The following is a 9,418-nucleotide window of genomic DNA, read 5'->3' as shown; positions in this document are numbered from 1 at the left end:
ACAACAGAGAAAAGGTCTTTTGAGTACAGCAGAAAGTGGCCCAAAGAGTAACATAAATCATTGGAGTAGGAAAGAATATTAAAGGGTACAGTATGATTGTCAGATCCATCTGTTTTAAACTCAAAAGCATTATTCCAACTGGAATTTGATGTTGATTTTTTTTCTATTGAAGAGTTAGGGATAAAATTAAATAAGTTGTTTAATTAAATTTGGGATTCTGAGAAAAGTAAGAGACAAGTGTCCTAGGAACTATTAACTCTGAAGCATATTGTATGTTTATTTATTATTTAAAAAAAAAAGACGAGTATGAGAAAAACTGTTCTTTCTCTTTTTAAAACTGCAAAACATCTTAATATTTTTGCCTGAATCAGTTACAAACCTACAATTGCAATTCATATAAATCAACTATGGTTTCAAAGAATTTATCTGGGGAAAAAAAAATAAAACAATGGAGGGGAGGGTGTCTCATAAAAGCCATAGAGGAATGTAAAGCACCAGGCTTGAAAATAGAAGTTAAGGTAGCTCCTCACATGCAGAAAATATAAAGCACAACCAGCAGGAAAGTGTGGCCAGTATGCCAGCACTGCAAGATAGTAAAGCCAGTAGGGGACATATGACTGCCACCTACTGACATGGCTACAGCAGTAGATATCAGTTTTACCTCTGTGAATTTATTTTATTTCATGGTTTCAGTGTCACTCATTAAAACATCAAAGTCCTGGGTAGATGTATGCAATTGATCAAGACCATGCCATGTTTCTGAGAACTGCAAAGCCCTTGTATCAGTTTCCTGGAGCCACCATAAAAAAAATTACCATAGACTTGGTTATTTTTTTCTTTCTTTTTTCTTTTTTTAATTGTGGTTTTTTCCATTACCATGTATCCCCCTGTGCACAGCATTCCTTGGCTTGAGGCAGCATCACTCCAATTTCTGCCTCCGCTTTCACATTACTTTTTCTTCTTCTGTGTGTCTCACAAAACTCCCTTTGACTCTCTCTCATAATGATACTTGTGATGGCATTTAGGGCCCTCCAGATAATTTAAGATAACCTCATTTCAAGTTTTTAAGATTTAATTACATCTGCAAAGATTCTTTTTCCAAATAAGGTAACATTTGCAGTGTTTTGAGATTAAGACTTGGTATCTTTGCACGAACATTTTACAATGACCATACATTGTATGACCATACGATGACCATATTGAGGACATGGAGCAGCCAGATCTCTCATCCCCTGGTAATAACCATTTTGGGAAGCAGTTTGGCAGTTTTTTAAAAAAGGTTATGCATATACTTGCCATACATTCTAGCCATTCCACTGTTAAATCTTACCCAAAAGAAATTAATTTCATTCATACAAAATTAGGAATAAACATATATAAAAATATGTATGGATAAATTTCATCCATACAAAGAATTGTTCAAAAATATCAATAGCAGCTTTATTTGTAGTAAGCAAAAGTTGAAAAGAACCCAAATGTCCACCAACAGGTGAATGGTTAAACTTGTAGCATATTCGCAGAATTGAATACCACTCAGCAATAAAAAGGCACAAACTACTGACACAACTACATAGATTATTCTCAAAATAATGACACTGGGTGAAAGAAGCCAAATAAAAAACAATTCAGAATGTATGATTCCACTTACATAAAATTCTAAGAAATTCAAACTAATGTAGATGACAGTGAATTAGTAGTTGTCTGGGAGGTAAAAGAAGAGTAAGAAAGAGGCATTATAAAGAGGCACAGATGACAAAGTTGGAGGTGACAAATCTGTACATTATCTTCATTATGGTGATGGTTGCATTGATATATACATGATATGCATGATAATTATACTTCAATGAAGCTTCTAGAAAAATGGTAGTACAGAATAATGTCATTTTGGGCCAAAGATGTAAAATACAACAAAAATGGAACTATATCTGAAAGAATGTTTTTAGCCACAAGAAACAAAAACCAAAATTTAAATCGACTCTTAAAATGGTAATTAATTGGCTTATAATTTTAAAAACTAGACTAGGGAACTTTTTAACATAGGAAAAAAGAGTTGGTTTAGGACAATATACGCCAAGTTAAATTAACAATGACAGCACTGGCCAGGTAGCTCAGTTGTTTAGAGCATCATCCCATATGCTAAGGTTGTGAGTTCATTTCCCCATCAAAACGTATACAAGAAGTAACCAATGCATGAATAAGTGGAACAACCAATTAATGTTTCTCTCTCTCTCTCCAAAATTAAAATAATGTTTTTTAAAAAATAGTAATGACAAAACACAGAGAAAAATAAGATAATAATAGATACAAAAAAGGATATTTTGGTGAGGCTGTAGGTTATATAAAACTGAAAAGCAAAGCTAAATAATAAAAACGAATTTAGATAAACATTCAAGTATTGAATACCTACAATGTGCCAGAGATATTAACAACAATAATAAGAAATAAAACACAAGCTATCATCGTTGTCCTTGATCACTTAGGATTCTCCATATGACAGTTGATTATTTAGAAACAGTCCACAAAACAATGAAGGGGAAAAGCTCAAAATTCATCTTAATTCCAACTATATTTGTTTTTCTAAATGGAGCTGGTAAAACCCTGAAATTACTTCACCTCTCATATACAGGCATAACTAGAAGATATTGCAGGCTCAGATCCAAATCTTCACAATAAAGCAAGAATCACAATAAAGTGAGTCACAACTTTTTTTGGTTTCCCAACACATATAAAAGTTACACTGTATTCTAATCTATTAACTGTGCAATAGCTTTATGTCTAAAAAATGTATATACTTTAATTAAAAAATACTTTATTGTTAATAATTGCTAACCATCATCTGAATCATAGGCGAGTCATAATCCTTCTGCTAGTGGAAGATCTTGCCTCAAAGTTGAAGGTTAATGAATGATCAGAGTGATGGTTGCTAGAATTTAGGGTATGGTGGAATTTTTTTAAAATAAGAAGATGGCAGTGAAGTGTGCCATATTGATTGACCCTTTCCCTAATGATTTCTCTGTAGCATGCAATGTTATTTCATAGCATTTTACTCACAGTTGGAACTTCTTTCAAAATTGGAGTCCATCCTCTCAAACACTGCTGCTGATATATCAACTAAAGTTATATAATATTCTAAATACTTTGCTGTCATTTCAACAATCTTCACAGCATCTTCATCCGGAGTAGATTTTATTGCAAAAAAAAAAAAAAAAAAAAAAAAGGCCATTTTCTTTGCTCATACATAAAAAGCAACTCCTAATTTGTTAAAAGTTTTATCATGAGATTGCAGAAATCTTTTCATATCTTCAGGCTCCACTTCTAATTCTAGTTCTCTTGCTATTTTCATCACATCTGCAGTTACTTCTTCCACTGAAGTCTTGAACCTCTGAAAGTCACCCATGAGGGTTGGAATCAACTTCCTTCAAAGTTTTAATGTTGATATTTTGACTTCTTTCCATAAATCACAAGTGTTCTTAATGACAGCTAGAATACTGAATTTTTAACAGAAGGTTTTCAATTTACTTTATTCAGATCCATCAAAATAATTGCTATCGGTGGCAGCTATAACCTTACAAAGTGTGTTTCTTAAATAAAACCTGAGAGTCAAAATTCCTTCTTAATCCATGGGCTGCAGTGTGTATGTTGCGTTAGCAGGCATGGAAACATTAATCTCATTGCACATCTCCATCAGAGCTCCTGGGTATCCATGCTCATTGTCAATTGGCAGCAGTATTTTGATAGGGATCATTTTTTGTGAGCAGTAGGTCTCAACTCTGGGCTTAAATATTTAGGAAACTATGTTTATAGATAGCAAATATAGATAGCAAATGTGCTATTATCCAGGCTCTATTGTTTCATTTATAGAGTACAGACAGAGTAGATTTAGCATAACTCTTAAGGGCTCTACCATTTTCAGCATGATAAATGAGCATTGGCTTCAACTGAAAGTCACGAACTCAATCAGCTCTAAAAAGTCAGCCTGTCCTTTGAAGCTTAGAAACTGGGCATTGACTTCTCCTCTTTAGCTATGAAAGTCCTAGATGGCATCTTCTTCCAACATGAGGTTATTTTGTCTGCATTTAAAATCTGTTGTTTAATGTAGCCACCTTCATTAATTATCTTAGATCTACTGGATAACTTGCTGCAGCTTCTATAATACATCAACACTTGCTGCTCACCTTGCACTTTTATGTTATGAAAATGGCTTCTTTCCTTAAACCTTATGAACCAACCTTTGCAAGCATTACACTTTTCTTCTGCAGATTCTTCACCTTTCTTAGCCTTCATAAAACTAAAGAGAGTTAGGGCCTTGCTCTGGATTGGGCTTTGTTTTGAGGAAATATTGTGGATAGTTTGTTCCTCTCCAGACCACTAAAATTTTCTCCCTGTCAACAATAAGTTTGTTTCATTTTCTTATTATTTGTATGCTGACTGGCATATCACTTTTAATTCATCTCCACCTTTGTTTTGCATTTACAACTTGTCCTACGGTCTTTTTTGCAAGAGGCCTGCTTTCTGCCTATATGTTTTCAACATGCTTTACTCACTAAATTTAATCATCACAGCTTTTGATTTAAAATGAGAGACGTGTGACTCTTCCTTTCTCTTGAATGCTTAGAGGCCATTGCAGGGCTATTAATTGGTCTAATTTCAATATTGTTATGTCTCAGGGAATAGGGAAGCTCAAGGAGAGGCAGAGACATGGGGTACAGCTGGTTGCAGGAGCAGTCAGAACACATATTTATCAATTATCTTTGCTGTGTTATATGAGCACAGTTTGTGAAGCCCCAAAACAATTAAAATACTATCATCAAAGATCATGGATCAGCAATCACCATAACAAATATAATAATGAAAAAGTTTGAAATATTGTGAGAATTACCACAATGTGACACAGAGAGCAAATGCTGTTAGAAAAATGGCACTGATAGACTTGCTCACTACAAACCTCCAATTTGTAAAAAATGCACCATCTGTGAAGCTCAATAATGCAAAGTGCAATAAAACAAAGTAAGCCTGTAGTTGCTAATGAGTTTTGATCCAATTCAAGCAAATATTTACGAGTAATATAATGCAACATATTTTATTGGCAGTAGCACTGCTCGGTCGCATAATAGACATTAGATACAAATCACTGATAAATATAGTTGAAGACAGATGTAAATGCAGAAATGGAAAGATAAAAAAATTATGATGAGATGTAGCTAAAAAACAGGAACCCGTTAACACAATTTACACACAGAAAAGCTGCAGGATTCTTTACTTTTATCAATTCCTTCTATTATTTACAATCAAAATTTAAAATGACTGCACTATATTCAAAAGTCCAGTTGTATGAGACTCTCTCAGACAAATAATAATTTCAAAACAGAAAACATTTAAATGTATAACATTTACTATTAAAGACATTTTTTGGTCTGCAAGTCAAATAGAGGCTTCCTTTGCCCAAGTTTTAAATGCTCTTGACCCGGCCTCTTCAGCTGCTGTTTCAATGACCCATCTTCACTAACTTTGATGTTTTACATACCTAAAACTTTAGGTGACTGCTTCACATCTCTTGTCTTCAGAATTTTTCTAATACCACAGCGTGGGATGCCTGCAGATGCCTGCTCAGCATTTAAGCATGACTGGTCTGGAAGGGTGGGCGAGTGAATGCCCAGGAGCCATCCTTAACCAACAGGAGATGGATGTCAAAAATAAATGCTTCCTCCTTTCATCCCCCAGGCAGATCATTCTAAGACACATTTCATAAAACACTTCATAAAGTGCAGCAGCATCAACCTGCAGTTTCTCATAGTGACTGCAAACTTAATAATGCACTTCTACTTTAGCTTTCCCTCCTTCTCTGTTTTACTCTCCCATCCCTCACTCTGGCTTTCTGAATGTAATCTTCTGTCTCTGGCTCTGCTTTCCTGGGTATTCATGCTAAGACAGTTGTTACTGAAAGTGACTCTACGTAACAAATCTTCATAATGGGTTTTGGAAGCCGATCAAGCTTCAGTCAGACAGCTAACAGTATGTGTGGTACAACCCGGTGTACAAGATTAGAAAGAATCTCAACCTTGGTGGATTGGAATGAGGTACAGATGACAAGATAAAGTGTACGTATGTATCTGTAGCTACCAGAATATCATTTTACAAGATGTAATTTAATGCAATGAATTTAGGTGCCTTTAATTGATTGTTTTGGAAGCCATGAAAAAAAGAAATGACATGCTAGATTGCCTTACTATCAACTGACAGCATTCTTGAAAAGAAAGAAGAATCCTAGAAGAGTGTTTAAGGATATCCAGCCACAGGATACGCCCTGCTGAGTATCAGGCCCAGGGTTTTATTGCGGGGGGCGGAGGGTGGAGTACAGTTGAAAAAGGACTGAATACACAGCCTTGGTAGATCTGCTAGGTCAGAGTTAAATCCCTACTCAGGAAAGCACCACTCTGACAAAATAAAGTGAAGGTTTTTGGTGGGAAATTCTAAGAATCTTGAACCTGCAGATATCCTTGAACACTTCAAGGAAGTAGAAGCAGCCTGCTCCCCCCTGATAAAATAAAATAGCCTCCAATTACTGACTACTTTGCAAAGATTCTAAGACAGATGCTTAGCCAGATTTTACGTCTTCTCCTCACCACACACACCCACAGCTCCTCCTTGCTTTCAGGCCTAAAAGCAAAGTTAGGTCTCACTACAGCCCAAAGACAGAAATGAAATTGCTTATACCTTGAAGGAATTTCGTGGACTGCTGCTAATATGTACCAGCAGAGATCAGAGAAATATTGGTATGAGTGAGTGTGCTTGAGGCTAAAACACTGGGCAGTAATCAGTGGGGAGGTGGGTTAAGCATAATATAAAGTTGAATAGAGGATAATTTATTAGTTTATAATTGTGTGATTCAGAGTTCAGTGTCTTGGTAAGGACACTTGCTTTTGGTTCCAAGGCACCATAAGAATGGCACGTAGAAGCTTGGATTCAACGATGGGTCTATATTAAATGACATAGAGATTATGAAATTTTCTTGGAATATTACTAAGAAAGGGAGCAGTAGAATTAGTGAAACAAAATATTTAAATAAATTTACTATGGGACACTGGAAAACTCACTACCTGACTATTTCCGTGGGATGTCCCACAGGGCATATCTTCATGAGGATAATAAAAAATATACTAGTTAGAGTGTCATATTTGAAAAGTTTAGTGGTTTATGACCTCTGCAAGGAAGTGAGAATAGGAGATGCTGCCTACTGGGCTCACTGGTATTAATAAAAATTATAAAATTCCAGAATGGCAGAGGCCAGGTGCAGCATTTAAATATCAGAGTACGGCCAACATAGCAGAATAAATAACCCACCAAAATTACTGGTAATGGTTGGCTAATACATTATGGCGCTTCAAAAGGCAACATAGATGTACAGCTGTTTATGTTGTTATAGTAATTTCAAGATCTGGAAATAAGAAGTCTGGAACAAACTGCTATATTAAAAAATTACAATCCCACACCCAATACCCAAATCTAAGTCAGCCCACTTACCCAGAGGGCATTAATTGAAGAGGGTATAGTTTTTTTAGAGTTACCATAACAGAGTACCACAGGCTGGGTGGCTTAAGCAACAAAAGTTTATTTTCTCACAATTCTGGAGGCTAGGTATCTAAGATCAAGGTTTCAGCAAGGTTGGTTTCTCCTGAGGCTTCTCTCCTAGGCTTATAGATGTCGATCTTCCTGTGTTCACTGATCTTTCCTTTGTATCTGCCTGTGTCCAAAATTTCCTCTTTTTTTAATTTTTTAAACATTTTAAAATATTTTATATATTTTATTTTTAGAGAGACAAGAAGGGAACAAGAAGGAGAGGGAGAGAAACTTCATTGTGTGGTTGCCTCAGGCTCACCCTTTACTGGGAACCTGGCCCACAACCCAGGCATGCACCCTGACTGGGAATTGAACCAGCGACCCTTTGGTCCACAAACTGGCATTCAGTCCACTGAGCCATACCAGCCAGGGCAAAATTCTCTTTTCTTATAAGGACATCAGTCATATTGGATTAGGGAGCACATTATGACCTCCTTTTAATTCAATTACCTCTTTTAAGACCTTATCTCCAAATACAGTCATATTCTGAAGTATTAAAAGTTGAAGTTAGGATTTTAACATATAAATTTTGAAGGAAAAAATTCAATAGTGTATATGTGAACATTCCTTTAATTTCAACTCAACAACAAAAAACTAAAAATCTAATGTTAAAAATGAGGAAAAAATCTGAATAGACTCTTCCCCAAAGAGGCCATACAGATGGCCAATAGACATAGGAAAAGATGCTCAATGTCATTAATCATCAGAAAGAGGCAAATTAAAACCACAATGAGATATCCTTTTACACTTGCCAGAATGGCTATTATCAATAAATCAACAAACAAGTGTTGGTGAGGATGTGGAGAAAAGAGGACCCTAGTGCACTGTTGGTGGGAATGCAGACTGATACAGCCACTGTGAAAAACATTAGGGAATTTCCCTAAAAAAATTAAAAATGGAGCTGCCTTTTGGCTTAGAGATTTCACTACTGGGAATATATCCAAAGAAATCCAAAACATTGATTTGAAAGAATATATTCATGCCTGTGTTCATTGTAGCATTATTTACAATAGCCAAAATCTGGAAACAGCTCAAGTGACCCTGAGTAGATGAGTGGATATAAAAGTTATGGTACAGTTACACAATGGAATACTACTTGGCCATAAGAAAAGGAAATCTTACCTTTTATGGTAGCATAGGTGGATCTGGAGAATATTATGGTAAATGAAATAAGTCAGTCAGAGAAAGACAAATACCATATGATCTCATGTCTATGTACAATCTCATGAACAAAATAATTTAACAAACAAAAGAGAAACAGAAGCATCGATGCATAGAACAGACTGACAGCTCACAGAGGGTATGGATGGGTTGGGGGATGGGTAAAAAAGATAAAGGGATTAAGCAAAAAATATTTTATATATAATAAAAATATATATTTATTATATATTAATATATTAACATATATTAATAAATATATATATTTATTAAGTGAGTTATAATACTGGGAGTTTTGAATAGCTCACAAATCAATAGAAGTTCCTGCAAGAAGTCTAACCTGGCTACAATCCGGCCTGACACTCAGGTCACATGACCTAACAGATATAATGATGGTAGAAGTATCCATGGTATGCCAAAAAGAAAAAAAAAAAACAAGCTTTATAGAGTCTCTAAAATGTCACAATAGACGGGCTACTGCACAAACTGAGGATTTTGCAGCAAGACTATGCTTTCTGTGGCATAGAAGTATCAGCTCTTGAGAAATCGCTCCTGTTGTACTATTGGGCCCTAATAAAGACTTAAGGCCTGACTGTGGGATGCTAAGTGGCTGCAGGTTGGAGCTGTTCATCACATCACACAG

Source organism: Pteronotus mesoamericanus, unplaced genomic scaffold, assembly GCF_021234165.1.
Source record: "Pteronotus mesoamericanus isolate MK-2021 breed Mesoamerican mustached bat unplaced genomic scaffold, CSHL_Meso_final contig_82, whole genome shotgun sequence".
Classification (NCBI taxonomy): domain Eukaryota; kingdom Metazoa; phylum Chordata; class Mammalia; order Chiroptera; family Mormoopidae; genus Pteronotus; species Pteronotus mesoamericanus.
Note: the sequence above shows the minus strand (reverse complement) of the source record.